Source organism: Schistocerca serialis, chromosome 2 (assembly GCF_023864345.2).
Source record: "Schistocerca serialis cubense isolate TAMUIC-IGC-003099 chromosome 2, iqSchSeri2.2, whole genome shotgun sequence".
Lineage (NCBI taxonomy): Eukaryota > Metazoa > Arthropoda > Insecta > Orthoptera > Acrididae > Schistocerca > Schistocerca serialis.
This window is the reverse complement of record NC_064639.1, coordinates 755,854,592-755,875,057: the sequence shown is the minus strand read 5'-3', so window position 1 is coordinate 755,875,057 and position 20,466 is coordinate 755,854,592. Positions and strand designations below refer to the sequence as shown.

The window sequence follows — 20,466 nt, the reverse complement described above, 5'->3', positions numbered from 1 at the left end:
CATGTATTGCATAATAAAGTTGTGGATTATGCCCTCCTGTGATTGTCCTCTGTTATCACTTAAAAGGTTTTTAATTGTATGTGCAGCAGTGTTTGTTTCAGTTATAAACTGTCTTAGTTTTCCTTGTTGAAGTAAACAGCTTGAAACTTACTGTAATCACCACGAAGTAGCAATACCCAGAATTAGACTTTCCAAAAGGACTACTTACATCCATGTGAATCAACTCTCCTGGATCAGAAGCTCTCTTACATGGGCCAAATAGAAGCCAATATGCTTTATCATAAATACAGCCTTCACAGAGCTCGAGAGTCCAATCCCAGGTTTAAGCCCAAGATCTTGGAGATTAACATCTTGACATGTTGCTTACTTTGATGTGCAAAACTTTCATGGTACTATTGTAGTGCATTTTCTCAACTGGTTTCATTTACTTCAGCAGGAATGCTTCCCATTAATTCAAACAGTCTCCCATAATGGTCATGATAGCCAACTAGTTTTGTAACTTCACCAATTTTAAAATAACACCTTTCTGTTGTGGATGAAAATGTAGTTTTTGGATTTTTTCTTGTGCTGCTAAGACTGAAAACAGGATCTTTTTAATTTTTAGTATGTACTGTACGTCACTCAATGATTTTGTGCTAGGTTCCATTCACTGCTGATTCCATTTCTTGTGTGCCCTTGCAAAGAGACTCAACAGTATCACCAACTGCTGATGTAACTGTAGGTGTCATAGAAAATGGTTCAAATGTCTTGTAAAAATTGTCAGTATTTGTGATCTGACTTGTTGCACCATTATCTACAAACCAGCTACCAGTGTCACACTCAGATGACATGACAACAACAAATGTTTCAGCAAAAGGAACCATATTTGAAGTTTCAGCAGCTCCCAACACATCACTTTTGAGACTTCTGTGGTTGACCATCCGCAATTCATTTTCGGCATTTCCTGATCATGCGATTTGTCTTCTTAAAGTAACGACAGACAACTTTCTATTTCCGCTGTGGTTGTTTAGAAGACTGTTTCACTGAGTTACTAATAAGAGCCTCGTGAGATGTAGAATCTTCTTAACTTGACAAAGTTTTCTCATAATCACATATTTGAGTTGTCAAGTTATCAACAGTCCTGCCACTTTTTGACATAAGCATCCAGCTTGATTTAAATGAAAAATACTGGTCTGTTAGTGTGCCTAAAATTTTACAGATTAAAAATAAAATGGGTAATTATGGATTATTTTCTGCATCTGTGGCTATTTTTTGTTTCAAAGCATTCCACATGTTTTTCAGCTTTGATATGAGGTGCTACATCGTTCCTAGAATGTTTCACATATCCAAAAAATCGTAAAGGTCATAAAGTTTATCTTCAGGAACACTGTCAAATAATTTATGCAATTCTGCCCATACTTCTTGAGATGTAAGGTGCACTATTTTCTGCTGTGTTTCCTCTGTCATATCCAATCAGTACAGTTAAAGCATTGCTGTCAGCTTTAAGGTAATTATTTAGTGTGCTCTTATATGTGGCTTTTACTTGAGCAGTAGCATGTTCCGCAGGTTCTATGCGTTTAAGTAACCTACTTTCAATAACATCGAGCACTACAGGTACACCATGTAGACAGGCGTTTGCTTTGTACTTCCATGTATTCCAGTTTGATTAGCATTCCAGTAAACCAATGCATATTACTCTTGTCGAACTTAACTTCAAAAGTTACACAGACTTATGAAAGTTGCAGTACACGAATTACTGAATTTACACTTCAGTTTGAAACAAAACTTGACAACTTGTGTTTCCTCAATTCCTTTAAGTAATTACGCAGTAGCCCACCTGGGCCCACAACCTGTTTGGTTATTTAGGAATGACAACTTTTTTGTAGATTAAAAAAAGGCAACTGGTTTATTAGACGTTCACAGAATAATGCTGAACAACAATAATAACTTCCATTGCGGCAGAGAATGCAAAACGGTCCATGTCTGGTAAAACAGAAATATGTAAATGTCAGTAAAGTTTTTAAATAAAACTGTTCACAACACAAAACTTTAACAATATCAACAGGTTTGAAATTTCCCAGATTTTAGCACATGTGATTCTTGGATGACGTGCCGGATAAGAAGTCCGGGTCAGTGAATTTTGACACACAAGTTTTTGCCAATCTGTTTGTGTTACTTTTTGCCATGGTATACTGTTTCAAAGGCTTGAAATATAGTTCCCAAAATCCTTGCACAATATTTTGGAAAATGAAAATCAAATCGCAAACTGGTTTTCACTTTTGTTGATATGAGTGAATAGATTTTTCTGTCAGTCATATAGACCCACCAGTTTTTCAAGTGTCAGTTGTTTTACATTAATTCTTTCTCCAAATCAGCTGTTCCAATTTAGTCAACACAGTGGCAACATCATTGTTTATAAGTTAGATTATCAGTAACGTTGTATATTTTTAACACAGCATGCTGATATCCTTGTGAACAGTGAATTTGTATGTTACAGAAGGAAGTCGTTCAAGAACTGTTTAATAATCTTATCTGTGCCAATTAACTCATTTGAAATTGTTTCATCACATCCATATAGAGCATGATCATTGTGTAATAAAGTATGAAATGGTTACTGGTTGAAGGTTATTGTGTTCCTGCAGTTCAGAGCCTTGAAATGGCTGGAAATCTTTCATATGAGCAGACAGACATTCTGACTTCAATCTGATGAATTAGCAAATGTTAAATCACCAGTTTTGTTGTGAACTTATTTATTCAGGAAATAGATCTACATTTCTGAAACCCCTGCCATCTAATAAACATATAATATTGCGTTTCAATTAAATCAAGCAAATCAGTGACTTCAAAAGTCTTGCGTCATGCCCCACAGACATCTTTCACGTTAACCAGCATTTTAAAAAGTAACAACCTGACAGCCTAAAAATAATATATACAAATCATGGTAGTTTATATTGATTGTAAGATCCAAAGTCTAACATCTAAAACCATATTTCCAGAATCACTAAAGGAAAGTAGTGAAGAATACAGTGCAACATATCTTTGGTCAGTGATTCAATCAACAAGGCAACCATTCACAGCATTTTGTGACCATTATGCTATCAGTAACGTTGTGAACCGCAGATATTGACGAGGTGTGGTGACTTCTGCGCCTCTGATACTCATAACCGTAAAGTAGGTGGAACCACAATGGAGGGGTATCTGTAGAGGGGCCATACAAACGTGGTTTATGAAGGGGGCACAGGGGAACGACCTGGATGATTGACTGGTCCGGATTTCTAACATCAACCAGTGTGTCCTTGCTGTGCTGGTACTTGAGAGGTGGGAAGCAAGAAGAAACTATAGCTGTTAAATTTTTCCTAAGGGCATGGTGTTCTAGTGTATAGTTTAATGATGGCACCCTCTTGAATAAAACATTATGCAGGTAAATTAGTCCCGTATTCTGATCTGACCATGGACAGCTCAGTGTTGTCATCAGGAAAAACAAAACTGGTATTGCATGCATCAGAGCAAGAAATGTTAGATCCCTTAATTGGATAGAGGCCCAGTGGAGCTACATGATTTGCAGTGGTTGGGGAGACATTCACGGCTGTCACACCTGAAATGTTGCAGCGAGCTTCCACTTGTTTGGGCCATTTAAAGGATGCCATTCATAAAAGACATTTTGAGGGCAATGAGGTGATTACACAGTGAAGCATTGGTTACACCACCAGGACAAGGATTGGTACCGACAGGGCATACATGCCCTTTTTTGCGCTGGGGAAGGCTATAGAACTGGATGGAGGTTACATGGAAAAAATAGGGTGTGTAGATACACACACACATTAATACAGGATTATAAGCCAACTAGCTCTGCAGATGAAGCAGAGATCAAGAGGATGTGTGATGGGATAAAAGCAATTATTCAGATAGTTAAAGGGAAAGAAAAATTTTATTGTGATGGGAGACTATAATTCAATAATGTGGAGAGGGTGGGGGGGGGGGGGGGGGAGAAGACTGAAAGAAAAAACCACCTGGTGGAATTTAGCTCTGGGCATAATTTAATCAACATTTACACTTCGATCAAGACTTGTGAAAGATCGTATCTGTGGAAGAGACCTAGGGGCATTGATTGGTTTCAGAATTACATAAGTAATGATAGGACAGAAATTTTAAAACCATATTTCAAACTTTAACATGTTTGCAGTGGCAGATGTGAACTCTGACCATAATTTATTAGTTATGAATTGCCGATTGAAACTGAAGAAATTGCAAAAAGACAAGGAATGAAGGTGATGAGACTGGGATAAGAAACATATTGAGAATTTAATAGGGCGCATTAGGCAACAATTGACTGAAACATGATAAAGGAATACAGAAGCAGCCAAACGAGGTAAAAGGAATACAGACATCTAAAAAAATTAGGTTCACAGAAACTGTAAAAAGGTTATCAGGAATGGCTAGAGGACAAAGAGGACAAGTGTAAGTAAGTAGAAACATGTATAACAAGGGGAAAGACATATGGTGCCTATAGCAAAATTAGAGAAATGTTTGGAAAAGTAGGAGCAGCTGCATGAATATCAAGCACTTGGATGGCAAGTCTGTACTAAGCAAAGTAGGTGAATGAGGAGGAAGTATATAGACAGGGTGTATACGGGGACAAGGGAAAAAAATTCCTGGATTTCTCCCGGATATCCCGTTTAAAAAATATGCTTTTTCCCGGGCAAAAATACACACTTTCTGTTCTAAGTGACAGTAGGTTTTCCGTAGATTTTCCCTTGGAACTGTAAACTTATCAATCCTTTGAATGGTTAACGTTTTATACAATCTCATAGAACTTCCCGGAAAAAAAAGAAAAGGCGGGGCAAAGAAGTTTTGGAGAGACTTTTAATAAAAAAAAAAGAGAGAAGTTTTGGAAAGACCTTTGATTTGCAGCAAAATATACGTTGCATATTTTCGTATTACGAAAGTATAAATGCGAATTGCACCAAACACAGGACGTTAGTTTCCGGAGCGTTGAAACCGAGGTTCCGATGTTCTTTTGTAAGCGAGTCATATCTCAAGCCACGAGATCTCGTCAGCCGATGACAGCAGCTATTCAGGGCCTATGACACGTGTTATAGTCAGCCAATAGCAAGATCACTGGTTACATAGCGCGAACACGCAAGAGGAAAAGTTAACAGTTTACATCAATGTACACAGTACCGTATATCTACAAGAAAAGCTAAGCTTTCACATATAATGTTAGTCTCTAAGATTAACACGCTACAACAGAACCTAAGCTTTCACAGGTAATATTGAACTTTTTTTGCGTGTGTTGCACTTTAAGACACATCACATAAATGTGCCAGAAAAATTTAAAATTATGACATAAATGTCTTGTACGCTCTGTGATTTGGATATCCATCCGACTTTCTCACACGTAACACAATTCGTCTTGCGTAAAAAGAAATTTACTTTGAAAGTAACGCTTTCCTAACTACAATTCGTAATACTAACCGGAGACTGTTAGAAATAGGTTTGATTTACCAGTTGCCAGAGAGCGCCAGAAAACAGGCATTATTGTGCGTGTGCAACTGCAGTGGTGTAGGAAGCCCATATGTTCGTGTGTATAAAGCACTAAGAGAGCTTACATTACACCATAAAAGAAACAGTGCATCAGAGGATACTCCAGAGAGCATCGGAATTTCGTAAACCATACTAAAATGCATAATTCGGCTTGAAGTGCAAATCGGTTTTTTCCAGATTCACAATGAAGTAGGTCCCATCTGATATTAAGCTTTTCAGTGTGGTTTTTGGGATGTAAATTTTCTTGGAGTACCAGTACTCTACGATCTCATTATTGGTTCTTTATTATGGCATAATGCCATATATGGCAGAAGATGATAACGTGCACTTGAAATTCAGCGAACAGTTGGAACTAGCCAATACTGTAGAATGAAACAGTTAGTTTCAAATAAAATGATTGCCTCGGCGGAAAGGTTAATAAAGCCAAATTTCTTTAGCAAACTTGCAAAAATAACTTCAATGTTCTGCAAATGCTTGTTGACTGCTACCAACTTGGAAACAGAATAAAATCAGAAAACTGAAATTAATAATATATTTTTGCCCTCCGTAATTATGTGAATGTATTTTAATTCGCTTGATAGCTCCCGGCCACAGAAATCCGTTTTGTTTTCATTTGACATGGGAGCTGTACACAAAGAGAAGCAGTGAAATCACTTAACGTTAACACGGCTAACGTAGAGGTTAACCCCCTCCCCACTACAACTCGGACAACTCTGTGCAAGCGTGAATCTGGCAGCTAGGGCGCGCGAGAAAAATTTTTCTCGTTTGCATCTGGCTGCTTGCTGCTACTACCGATACAGCTTACAGCCAAACTTCAAGTAGCGGGAGAAGGTGCTGCTTAGTACGCGAGTCAAATGCGCATGCGCAACAAACCACTGGCAATTGGTCAAACGAACCTAATGTGAACAGTTGTGACGTCATGCTCATAGCAAGCAGTTTATTGTTATGAAGAATTACAGTCTGCACCCTACGGCATTTGACATATTTTTGCTATTTGCAGGCGCTTGTGCGTGCATGGTTTTTTGTTGTTGTAAATTGCACATTTCCTTTGCCACTAAAGTTTTATTTTTTCCCTTTCGTTTATATTTTATTGTTGCAGTACCATTCTCCAGTAGCAGGATATAATAACGTTCTTTGCTAGAGAACCTATTCTGCAGTCAAAATTACTAAAATTTAACTGAAAGCTAAAACAATGAATAATTCCCGGAATTCCGAAAAATTCCCGGGTTTTTCCCGGTTTTCTCCCGGATGAAAAAATTCCCAGGTTTTTCCCGGATTTCCCGGTTGTCCCGGGTCGTATACACCCTGATAGAGGAGCTCTACAAGGGAATTGAATTTGAAGGCAATATTATAGAAAGTGATGAGGGGGAAATCGATGTAGATCAGATGTGTGATATGGTCTGCAAGAAGAATTTGGCAGAGCACTAGGTTGACACAAGTCCATTGGTGTGGGTGGTGATCTCTCATAACTGCTGATATTCTTGGGAGAGCCGCCAGCCATGACAGAACTATTCCGCCTGGTGTGCAAAATGTAGGAGACCAGCAAAATACCTTTGCACTTGAAGAAGACTCTAATAATTCCAAAGAAGGCAAGTAATTTTGGTTTGCAAAATACTGGCTTGAATTGTTTTCAGGCAAATGGGAAAACTGGTAGAAGTCAACCCATATCAGTTTGGGTTTGGGAGAAATCTAGAAACATCTGAGGGAATACTGGCCATAAGAGTCAATATAAGTTAAAGAAAGACAAACCCCATGTATAGCACCTGAAGATTTAGAGAAAGCTTTTGTCAGTGTTGACTGGCATACGTTCTTTGAAATTCTGAAGGTAGTGGGGGTATATACACGGAGTGAAAGCTTATGTACAACTTGTACAGAAACCAGACGACAATTACAAGAGTTGAAGGGCAAGAAAATGAAGCAGTGCTTGAGAAGGGAGTGTGACAGGACTCAACCACTAGAGGGAACACCAGATTCAAACTGCATCACCAGGTGGAAGAGCAAGCTACCACCTGGTATCCCTGTAAAGGAAGAGCTAGCTCCAGGAAATGACTTCCCCTACACTATTTGGAGGTTGCTCAATTGTCTTAGGGTGGATGTTACTCAACCTGTACAGTGAGAAGCTTTGAAGGAAAGCAAGGAGAAATTTGGAATGGGGCTTCGTTGAGGGAGAAGAAATAAGAATTTAGAGGTTTGCCAATGACATTGCAAACCTGTCAGTCAGCAGTGGACTTAAAAGAACGGAATGGATCGTCAAAAATGAAACAAGGGTAATGAGTGTAGTCGAATTAAATGAGGTGATGCTGAGGAAATTTGATTAGGAAACAGGACACTGAAAGCAGTGGAAGAGTTTTGCTTTTTGAGTACTGAAATAACTGAGTGATGGCCAAGGTAGAGAGAATATAACGTTTAGACTTGCAATGGCAAGAAAAGGATTTCTGACAAGAAATCCATTAAATGTAAATTTGAGTGTTAGGGAGCCTTTCCGGAAGGCATTTGTGTGGAGTGTGTAGCCTTGGATGAATGTGAAACATGGGCGATAAGCAGTTCAGACAAGAATTGAATAGAAGGTTTTGAATTATTGTGCTGCCGAAGAATGCTGAAGATTAGATTGGATAGATGTAATAGCAAATGAGGGGGGTACAGAATCAAATTGGGGGAAAAAGAAATTTATGGGAAAACTTGACTAAAAGAAGAGATCGGTTGATGGAGCACATGCTGAGGCATCAAGAAATTGTCAATTTCGTAGTTGAAGGAAGTGTGGGGGTTTAAAAATTGTATAGGGAGGCCAAGGCTTGAATACAGTAAACAGGTTTAAATGGATAGAGGTTGTGGTAGTTATGCAGAGGTGAACGGAGTGGCCGAGCGGTTCTAGGTGCTACAGTTGGGAACTGCGCAACCGCTACGGTCGCAGGTTCGAATCCTGCCTCGGGCATGGATGTGTGTGATATCCTTAGGTTAGTTAGGTTTAAGTAGTTCTAAGTTCTAGGGCACTGATGACCTCAGAAGTAAGTCCCGTAGTGCTCAGCGCCATTTGAACCATTTAGTTACGCAGAGGTAAGGTGGTTTACACAGTATATGCTAGTATGGAGAGCTCCAACTGAAGATCACAACATTTTATGAACCCCACAGAAGAGTCCAAAGGTTAAAACAGTGAAAAACTCAAGCCATAGTGGGAAGCAAGGCTTTTTTGGTGGCAATATAAGCAATGTATTACAAAATAGCTTGTCGTAGTGATAAGGGGCTGACTGTAAAGCAAAATTCTAGGACTTTATTCTTGCTTTGTGTGTGTCCGCTGCAGAGTATGCTTCACCTGTTCACCCACTCACACCAAACAGGTTGATATTGCAATCAATGAGACTGTCCTGATCTTGTCGGGATGTATGAAGCCAACTCCAGTCGGTACAGTCCACCAGATTGTTGGAATAGCTCCCCCAACTATTAGAAGGGCTGTTGCTGCTGATGTAGAGGACTAAGCAAACTTATGATCCCCGACATCCACTGCATGATCATTAGTCTGTAGTCCGTTGACTGAAGTTGAGAAAGAGTTTCATCGCCAGGACTCAACCACTAGAGGAACACCAGATTCAAACTGCATCACCAGGTGGAAGAGCAAGCTACCACCTGGTATCCCTGTAAAGGAAGAGCTAGCTCCAGGAAATGACTTCCCCTACACTATTTGGAGGTTGCTCAATTGTCTTAGGGTGGGTGTTCCTCTTTGCAATACCAACATGCCAAAAATGGGGCATTCTTCCGGCTGATGGAGATACAGCCTGTAAGTGCGGAGCAACGTAAGACCCGGCCCATCTGCTAATTTGTCTTCAACTGAACAACCCTGCACAACACAGAATCTGATAGAGGGAAACAACAAGCCATCAGAGTTGCTACCTTCTGGAAATGCTGACCGGACACAGAAATGAATGAATGATTCTTAACATAAAGAATTTTTTTTGCCTTCTCATGTTCTAGTAACAGGAGTTTCCAAAAGACTTGCATACAGGGAACATGATAGTGAATGTCACCATTCATACCCTTAATAAAAGGTAATTAAAAAATTTCACTCCTTCCTCTTGTCAGTAGCTTCCTATGTCAAGTTTCACACAACGTGAATACATTATTCGCCACCGAAACTTATGATAGCACCTCGACCTTCTCCAGGCAAACTGTTGTTTTGTTACAAAATTAGTTAACTTTTTGTATTAGTTCGCCAGTTGAGGCATTCTGGAGCACGCTTGCATCTGGAACTCTTCTTTGGCAACCAGCTTGTTTGAAGAGAAGTGCCGCTTGCTACAAGTAATGCAAGTAGCATATTGATAAATTAACAATTGCAGTTAAGAACAATTTCTTCCTCTGGGACGGGACACTGAGGAACAATGGTCCCATCAGTCTCCATTGTGCAATGGTGGAAGAGCAGTTCCTGGCCGAATACGTTTGTGATTTATAACCAGTGACTGAAAGTTGTCAGCATTTGAAATAATGTTAATTTGTTTTCAGGTGTTGCAAGAACTATTAAATGAAAATATACAATACTGAAATTAAATATGGTTGAAGGAAACAAAAGTCTGTTCAGTGTAATTTGTATAACTTGGTTATCTTTACAAAATTAGTCAACCAGTGTTGCACATATTATTTCAGTTATGGTACGCCTTGAAATCTGAAATATCTTTGCTCGCCTGAAAATAGAATAGCAGCAAGTATCTGGTTTGCTAAAGTTGCTTTGTTGACATTATTATTATTATTTCTATTTTTCTCAGACCTTAGGTCTGGTTAAAAATGGAAAGTGACGCGGACCTTCATCAAGCGTGACTTCCTTTTAACTGTATGGTATATGTTACATTGTATTTAGGAACTTTCGGGTTATTGAACACGTATCCATAATTGCGGATTTCTGTAGTTGTATATATACGTTTGGATGTAGCTGTATTGCATTGATGTACTGGTGGATATTGTGTGGTATGACTCCTGTAGTTGGTAGTATAATCGGTATAACGTCAACTTGTTCCTGATGCCACATGTCCTTGACTTCCTCAGCCAGTTGGATGTATTTTTCAATTTTTTCTCCTGTTTTCTTCTGTATATTTGTTGTATTGTGTATGGATATTTCGATTAGTTGTGTAAATTTCTTCTTTTTATTGCTGAGTATGATGTCAGGTTTGTTATGTGGTGGTGTTTTATCTGTTATAGTGGTTCTGTTCCAGTATAATTTGTATTCATCATTCTCCAGTACATTTTGTGGTGCATACTTGTATGTGGGAACGTGTTGTTTTACTAGTTTATGTTTTATGGCAAGTTGTTGATGTATTATTTTTGCTACATTGTCATGTCTTCTGGGGTATTCTGTATTTGCTAGTATTGTACATCCACTTGTGATGTGATCTACTGTTTCTATTTGTTGTTTGCAAAGTCTGCATTTATCTGTTGTGGTATTGGGATCTTTAATAATATGCTTGCTGTAATATCTGGTGTTTATTGTTTGATCCTGTATTGCAATCATGAATCCTTCCATCTCACTGTATATATTGCCTTTTTTTAGCCATGTGTTGGATGCGTCTTGATCGATGTGTGGCTGTGTTAGATGATATGGGTGCTTGCCATGAAGTGTTTTCTTTTTCCAATTTACTTTCTTCGTATCTGTTGATGTTATGTGATCTAAAGGGTTGTAGAAGTGGTCATGAAATTGCAGTGGTGTAGCCGATGTATTTATATGAATGATTGCTTTGTGTATTTTGCTAGTTTCTGCTCGTTCTAGAAAGAATTTTCTTAAATTGTCTACCTGTCCATAATGTAGGTTTTTTATGTCGATGAATCCCCTTCCTCCTTCCTTTCTGCTTAATGTGAATCTTTCTGTTGCTGAATGTATGTGATGTATTTTATATTTGTGGCATTGTGAGCGTGTAAGGGTATTGAGTGCTTCTAGGTCTGTGTTACTCCATTTCACTACTCCAAATGAGTAGGTCAATATTGGTATAGCATAAGTATTTATAGCTTTTGTCTTGTTTCTTGGGGTCAATTCTGTTTTCAGTATTATTGTTAGTCTTTGTCTATATTTTTCTTTTAGTTCTTCTTTAGTATTTGTATTATCTATTCATATTTTTTGTCTGTATCCTAGATATTTATAGGCATCTGTTTTTTCCATCGCTTCTATGGAGTCACTGTGGTTATTCAATATGTAATCTTCTTGTTTAGTGTGTTTTCCCTTGACTATGCTATTTTTCTTACATTTGTCTGTTCCAAAAGCCATATTTATATCATTGCTGAATACTTCTGTTATCTTTAGTAATTGATTGAGTTGTTGATTGGTTGCTGCCAGTAGTTTTAGATCATCCATGTATAGCAAATGTGTGATTTTGTGTGAGTATGTTCCAGTAATATTATATCCATAATTTGTATTATTTAGCATGTTGGATAGTGGGTTCAGAGCAAGACAGAACCAGAAAGGACTTAATGAGTCTGCTTGGTATATTCCACGCTTAATCTGTATTGGCTGTGATGTGATATTATCTGAATTTGTTTGGATATTAAGTGTGGTTTTCCAGTTTGTCATTACTATGTTTAGGAACTGTATCAATTTAGGATCTACTTTGTATATTTCCAATATCTGTAGTAACCATGAGTGGGGTACACTATCAAAAGCTTTTTGGTAATCAATGTATGCGTAGTATAGGGACCTTTGTTTAGTTTTAGCTTGATATGTCACCTCTGCATCTATTATCAGTTGCTCTTTACATCCTCGTGCTCCTTTGCAGCAGCCTTTTTGTTCTTCATTTATAATTTTGTTCTGTGTTGTATGTGTCATTAAGTTCTGTGTAATGACTGAAGTTAATATTTTGTAGATTGTTGGTAGGCATGTTACGAGGCGATATTTAGCTGGGTTTGCTGTGTCTGCTTGATCTTTAGGTTTCAGATAAGTTATTCCATGTGTAAGTGTATCAGGGAATGTGTATGGGTCTGCAATGTAACTGTTAAATAATTTAGTTAGATGTGAATGTGTTGAGGTGAACTTCCTTAGCCAGAAATTTGCTGTTTTATCTTTTCCAGGGGCTTTCCAATTGTGAGTAGAATTAATTGCTTGGGCGACTTCATGTTGCAAAATTATCACTTCAGGGATTTGTGGTATCATCTTGTACGTATCTGTTTCTGCTTTTATCCACCGTGCATGCCTGTTATGTTGTACCGGGTTTGACCATATGTTGCTCCAGAAGTGTTCCATGTCTGTTATGTTTGGTGGATTGTCTATTTTAATGTGTGTGTTATCTATTGTTTGGTAAAATCTCTTTTGGTTTGTGTTGAATGTTTGGTTTTGTTTCCTTCTATTTTCACTTTTTTTGTACCTTCTAAGTCGTTTGGCCAATGCTTGTAATTTCTGCTTCTTTTCATCTAATTGCTCTATTGCTTCTTGTTGTGAGATTTTACGTAACCTTTTTCGTTTTTTGTCTGATATTTCATTTCTTATAAATTGTTTTAGCTGTCCAATGTCTTTTCTCAGTTTTTCTATTCTGATCTGTAGCCTGTGTTGCCATGCTGGTTTTGTGGGTTTCTTCTGTGTGTTGGTTGGTTCTGATCTCTGCCTAGTGTGTATATTTAGTGTAGTGAGTGCTCCTACATAAACCAGTAGTTGTAACTCTTCCATAGTTGTATTTTCATTTATTTTGTTGTGTATGATTGTGTTGATAGTTGTTATTGTTGTTTCGATTTGTGGGTTATTTGGTGGTCTATGCAAGAATGGTCTAATGTCTGTATTTTTGTCTTTGTATTCTATATATGTCAGCTGAAATTTCTCTTCTATATCTAACATGTGTGTCACTTCGTGTTCTATTTGTGCTTGTTCTGGTGGCTGTCTTAAGATTTCGTTTTCCTCTGATTGTTTAATTGGCGCGTTTTGTTCTTTGTTTGTTTTCTCTGGGATGTTTGAGTCCATTACTGTATTTTCTTCTTCTAATTGCACATGATTTTGTTCCAGTATTTGTTGTACTTGTTGTTTGACGTTTTCTAATTCTGACTGGGGTATCCTGTTATTTTTTATTATTACATGGATCTGATCAGCTAGTCGTTGTTCTGTTAAAAATTTTAATTCCGGGTATCTGGTAATAAATGTTGTGTATACTTGTGATCTGTATCCAGTTGTGTTGGTTCCTAGGTTTGTTGCTTGGTAATAATAGAACATGAGGTGTCGATTAACTTCATCTGACCATCTCATCCTCTGTCTTTGTTTTCCTTCTAGGGTGGTTGCAGGAAGCATATCCTGCAAAACACCTCTATTTGGATTTAAATCATTTTCCAGTTGGCTAGCAGTGTCGTTACCATTGTGGGCGGGCATAGGGTTCAAGCGTCGTCCCCGACCATGACGCAGCTTGTCCGAGGCTTCTTTAGTTCTGTCCTGAACCAAGTAATCACACTAAAGGGGGGCTAGCCCTATTAGTGGTTTGTTCTTTTCGTCGCATTTTACGACTGGCAGAACATACCGGAGGCCTATTCTTTTCCCAGGCCTCCATGAGGTTGTTTATTATTATTATTATTATTATTATTATTATTATTATTTTTTTCAAATGGAACTTCCATGGTCTGATTATGAAATGATTTGTGTATCACATTTTCTATAGATTTTTTAATTACCAATTTATCTTCATCACTTTGCCCACGGCCTTCCTGCACTGGTAACACCAGTTCACATCAGGTCATGGAAGTTAAGCGCTGTTGGGCTGGGCTAGCACTTGGGGTGGGTGACAACCCGGTCTGCCGAGCGCTGTTGGTAAGCAGGGTGCACTCAGTTCTTGTGAAGAAAGTTAAGGAGCTACTGGATCAAGAAGTAGCGGCTCCGGTCTCGTAAATTGACATATGCCCGGGAGAGCGGTATGTGACCACATGCCCCTCCATACCCGCATCCAGTGACTCCTGTGGGCTGAGGATGACACGGTGGCCGGTTGGTACTGTTGGGCCTTCCTGGCATGTTCAGGTGGAGGTAGTTTTGTCACATTATAGTGTTGAGTATTATTCATAAACCTCCACAAATTAGTCACTGTATGCGGCCTTACCAGATTTTAATACGAAAGTTTTTGCACTGATGTGAACAGAGCTGTGGAGAACAAATATTACTGTGAACAAAGTTGGAAACAATAACAGCACAAACACTGTATATGCCAGCATGAATTTACATTTAGAAGTGAAGCTTTGGGAGTTTGCACATTTTGCCAGCAATACAATGTCTTCAGCATCACAGATATTATTGATGCTCTTCATTGATTACGAAGAAGTTATATTGTGGCATTATTGGTTATTCAGCTTGTCATTGCTACATTCCATTGAGTGAGTGTTTGCTTAGACTTTGGCAAGCACAAAAATGGATTTCTTAGGTCGTGACACCTACATAAACACTGAATGATATGCACCAAGTAACTGTATGAGCTATGGGCAAGATCTTTCATGGGTGAAAACCTTGTTGGGATTTGTTGCTAAAGTAGAGCGTCTAATCTCAGATTTAATTGAAGCCAAAAGTTTTGTGAGGAGCCCGCATCTCGTGGTCGTGCGGTAGCGTTCTCGCTTCCCACGCCCGGGTTCCCGGGTTCGATTCCCGGCGGGGTCAGGGATTTTCTCTGCCTCGTGATGGCTGGGTGTTGTGTGCTGTCCTTAGGTTAGTTAGGTTTAAGTAGTTCTAAGTTCTAGGGGACTGATGACCATAGATGTTAAGTCCCGTAGTGCTCAGAGCCAATTTTGTGAGGAGCATATGAAGTGTGTGATGAATTTGAAACTGAAAATCAGTGATGAAAAATTCAGAAAAGTGTTGTGATTAAGTGATCGCACTGCCACCATAATGGTGGAGGGTACAGAAGAGTTCAAAATACTGAATTCTGTCTTTCAAGATTATTTCACTGAGGAAAATCTTACATTGGTTCCACCTTCTAGTTACCTTGCCAGAAGTCAGAAGCTCCATGAGGCTGTTGACAGATGTGCTGTTGGTTATCTACACCTATACTTTGCAAACCATGACAGAGAGCTACATCCCATTGTACAAGTTATGAGTGATTCTTACCATTCCTTTCACATATGGAATGCAGAATGAATGATCGTTTAAATGTCTATGACTACTGCCATTAATCTTATCTTGTCCTTACAATCCTTATGCGATCGATACACAGAGGATTGTACATTCCTAAAAGTCATAAATTAAAACTGTTTCAAGAAACTTTATAAGTAGGCTTTCTTGAGATAGGAATATCAACAATTTAGGAAAGGCAGATTGCTGCTTACTGTAAAGAAGACATGTCAAGTTGCAGACAGGCATAATTAAGACACTTTCATAAAGCTTTCGGCCACAGCCTTCACCAGTAAAAGAGACACACATACCATTCACACAAGCAAGCACACCTCATGCACACGACTGCCAACTCCAGCATCTTGGGCCAGTGGCATTCTGGCCCGAGCTGCTGGAGTTTGTGTGTGTGTGTGTGTGTGTGTGTGTGTGTGTGTGTGTGTGTGTGTGCGTGCGTGTGTGAGGTGTGCTTGCCTGTGTGTGTGAGAATGTGTGTCTCTTTTACTGATGAAGCCTGTGGCTGAAAACTTTTATGTAAGTGTCTTTAATTGTGCTGTCTGCAACTTGACATGTCTTCTTTACAATAAGTAGCAATCTTTTTCAACATTTTTGATATTCCTACTGGAGTTTCCATTGCTTGATTTTTTTGCTGAATGGTTTTCTCAAGATAGTGTACATTTATCTTCCAGTTAAGTTTCTTCAATATGTTTGGTACATTCTCCCACAGATAAAACAAACCTGTGACCATTTGTGCTGTCCTTCTCTGTATACGTTCAATATCCCCCATTAGTTCTGTTTCGCACAGTTGCCATACACTTGAGCAGTATTCTAGAATGGTTTGATTGTGTGATTTTTAAGCAGTCTCCTTTTTAGACTGACTGCATTTTCCCAATGTTCTACTAATAAACTGAAGTTTACGATCTGTGTTATACATGACAGCCTATGTGATCATTCCATTTCATATGCCTGCTAAGTGCTACACCAAGGTATTTGTATGAGTTGGCTGATTCCAGCTATGATGATTACTGTTTTAGTTGTAGGATGCTAAGTTTTTTCTCATTTTGTGAAGTGTACAATTTTATGTTTCTAAACATATAAAACAAGTTGCCAATCTTTGCTTCACTTTGAAATGTTATCAATATCTGACTGAATATTCTTGCAGATTCTTTCGGACAGTACTCCATTATAGATAACTGCATCATGTGCAAAAAGTCTGAGGTTGTAATTAATATTGACTGGAAGATTATTCATACAACATGATCAGCAAGGGTCCCAACACACTTCCGTCTGGCACATCCAACGTTACTTACACATCTATTGCTGTCTCTCCATCCAAGAGAATCCACTGCATCATCCTTACCAAAACATCCTCATTCCAATCACAGATTTAGCTTGATGCACCATCTGATCGTACATTTGACAATAAGCATAGATGTGACACTGAGTGAAATATTTTTTGGTAATCAAGAAATACTGCACCTACTTGAGTGCCTTCATCCTGAACTTTCATTGCATTGTGTCATGTGAGAAAATTAGTTTGGGTTTCGCATAAGCAATGTTGGTTGTCATGAAGGAGGTCGTTGTTGTTGTCATGGAGGAGGTCATTCTGTTAGAGATACCTCATTATGCTTGAGCTCAGAATATTCTAAGATTCTACAATAAATCAATGTCAAGGATATTGGACGGTAGATTTGTGAATCACTACTGCTATCCTTCTTGTAAAGGGGTATGGCGTGTGCTTTCTTTGAACTCCTGGAAGTGGTTTTTTGTCCAAGGAATCTGTGATAGATTGAAGTTAGAACATCAAACTCTACTGTAAATTCACTATAGAATCTTATAGAATTTCATAGGGCCATGGAGCTTTGTTTACTTTTAATGATTTCACCTGTTGACATGAACACCTGGTTCATTCTTCTTTTCAATGGTATGAGGATTAAATTGGGGCAATTCTCCTGGGTTTTCCTTTGCAAAGGGACATTTGAAAACTGATTTAAGCATTTCAGCTTTGCTTTGCTGTCCTTTGATTTCAGTTCCTGTTTCATTCATGGGTGACTGGGCACCATCTTTGATGCCACTAACAGCCTTTGCTTACAAGCAGAATTTCTTTGGGGTTTGTGAAATATCATTTGACAGTATTCTGCCATGGTTGTCATTCAAGGCTTTATACTTAGTTCTCTTGACAGCTAAACACATTCCATTTAGTGTCTATTTGTAGTTCTAAGCTTTATTTTGTATCTATTAAGCAGTAGTTTCTGTTTCTTTAGGAGTTTCTTGAGATTGACTGTATACCACGTAGGGTCCCTACCATTATGAACTGTTCTCTTGAGTAAATATCTATCCAGTGTATGATCAACTATTGTTTTAAACTTGAGCTAATGTATGTGGGGAAGTCCTAAAGCCAGAAACTTTTAACAAAATCTAGGACCATCTGCAGAGGATTGACACTTGATACAGTTGATCCTTAATATAAGCAGTTATAACATTACAAACAAATAGTTGGGAAGGCACATTGTTGGTTAGTTAGATGATTAATGAGCAAACACTGGAAAGAATTACAGTCATTATATTTATAGTAGTATGCATTTAGATAGATTTAAGTTGCTGTTTCCATATTAGACTCCCTATAAAAACATCATAATTATGCCAGTTTGACATGTAACAATCCTACAGAAGTATCATTCATCCATTAAGAAGGATGTTGCTTGGTGCTATGGCACACATACTGCTGGTCAATCCATAGATCAACCAAAGGTTTAGACCTCATAGTCAGATTCTTGTCAATATTTTGTTGTTGCCAATACCTGTTCACTAACAAAAAACTACAGTGTTTCATTCTCTTTCAAAGTGTTGCTTGTTTGTTTATCAAGAAATGAAAATTAGCTCTTATCCCGAGTGTCTTCTAAACCAAAATGTCCATTTGAAAGCTGTTGAGGCTTGAAAGTGGAAACATATGTTACTATAAAGGACTTAATGTAAGCTTTGGTTTGGTACTCAGCACAGTAAAGCTGTAAAATTTTCTTCATGTGATTAAAACCCAAAAAATAAATTTTGGAAAATCTTTAAAATATTCTCCCTTTTTTTATATAAAAAAATTGTTTTTCTTGTTTGTTGACAAACAGTACATTTAATTTCAGTATGGAGAAATAATGGGTTCATGAGAAATAAAATTAAGAAAATGAAATTTATAAATGACAATAAATATTAAGTAAACAAACCATGAAATCACTACTTTCACGTAAGGTCCCAGCTAAGGTGCTACAAAAAATTGAATTAAAACTTCATTCATTCTAAAGTAAATACCTGGCAAAATATTTGAGTAATAAAATTTACCTAAAATAGAAACTACTACTTAAGAATAACTTAAAAAGTTTTTTAAAAGAGCTTTAACTGTGTCTTTCTGCCAGAGGATAAAAATTAATAAAAGAAGCCCACAGAGCAATCTCTTGAGCTAGGGTATGTGAAGCCCCACTTGTATGATGGATTTAACATAAGTTTTCAGGGTTTAGACAAGAAAAGAAATGAAGCAGGTGTTCTCTTTGGATGAGTTTTTTTAGATTAATGATAATATTTCAGAATGCAAGGACCCAGCTACCAGCTGTGAGAAGTGGAACTGCTAGTGGTAACTACTGACAGTGTAAATCTTCTGAGGAAGTATGCTGTGTAGAAATAAGTTGTATACCTATTTACCATTCAAAGAGTACAGCTTAATTGCTGTCTGAAATTCAGGCACTGGGATGGAAGACTAGTTTTAGTCTGTTGGATGGTTTTTGAATTACTGAAGTGTGACGGTAACCTTACTTCATGTATGCTTTCAGCGTTATCCCCGTGGTCATATATCATGAAACAGTGCACTCTGGCTTGGCTGGTGGTCTGATGATCCATCATAAAGCACCGTTAGTTAATTTTCAGCAAAATTGTATGTTACAAGATATTGTGCCTCTTGTGAGTTATTTAGTATAACCAGAAAACTGGTGTGCAACAAATTATACACTGAACATGGTCTAATGATAGAAGCTGAGGTCAATTATTTTCAAATGCCTTTTCAATGATACATAACTATTGATCATGAACATAAGTTGGCGAGGAAAATCGACCATATGCAGTACTATATCAAAAATTAATTCACCTCTCAACACATCCTTTCTCCATCTTTAAATTACATGAAAAACAAACAGAAATGTGTAAGAATCACATATTTTTAGAGACTATATAAAAAGGGTGGTTTTTAGATTTTTGAAAAACCAAAATTTAATGGATTTTTGCAGATTAAGTTAACCTCACAGTAGTGTGGTGTTATTCATCAAATTAAAGTGCAGTTCAAGAGCTTTAGAATGGCAACTGCAGAAATCTGGGTCATCAAGGTCCAAAAATTAACCAAAATTGGTGCATTTAATATGGAGTGATCGGCACCAAGTACTGTTAACAGGAAAGGTAGGCAAGACCTAAAGAACAGTAGCTCATTTCATTTCAGCAAAGGTTCATTTAGTAAGTGAGAGAGCATCACAAAGTTTCTCATACAACTCCACTGGCAAGACCTTACAAATAGGTGTTGTGTGTCTTGGAGAGGATTACTGTAAAATTTCTAATCCTGCACACTCCAAAAAGAGCTGTATCTCTTTCATCTAACCCTCTCACAAAATGACCACAATAGTAAAGTCTGAGAAATCATATGTAGATTTAAGTCATTCCTCTACACCATTAATGAAATGAAATGTAGCAGGGTTGTGGAGAAATCTATGTCTCATGATGCAACATCAGGCAGCTTGCGGAGCACTCTTTTGTAGACAGTCCCCATAAACACAAGAATATCAAGCTAATGTACAGCATACTTTGCATCATTTATCATTTGCTATCTCTTGCAAATTAGTCTTTCATGCACAATATGCCTGTAAAAGTGAACCACAGGTGAGTAAAACTAT

The 20,466-nt window shown here is 38.0% G+C and overlaps 1 protein-coding gene across 1 annotated transcript in view; it reads left to right on the top strand.

Annotated features, from left to right (window-relative positions):
- Positions 1-20,466, top strand: part of LOC126457951 (eukaryotic translation initiation factor 3 subunit B) — a 68,741-nt gene that overhangs the window by 12,729 nt on the left and 35,546 nt on the right. The window lies entirely within an intron of this gene.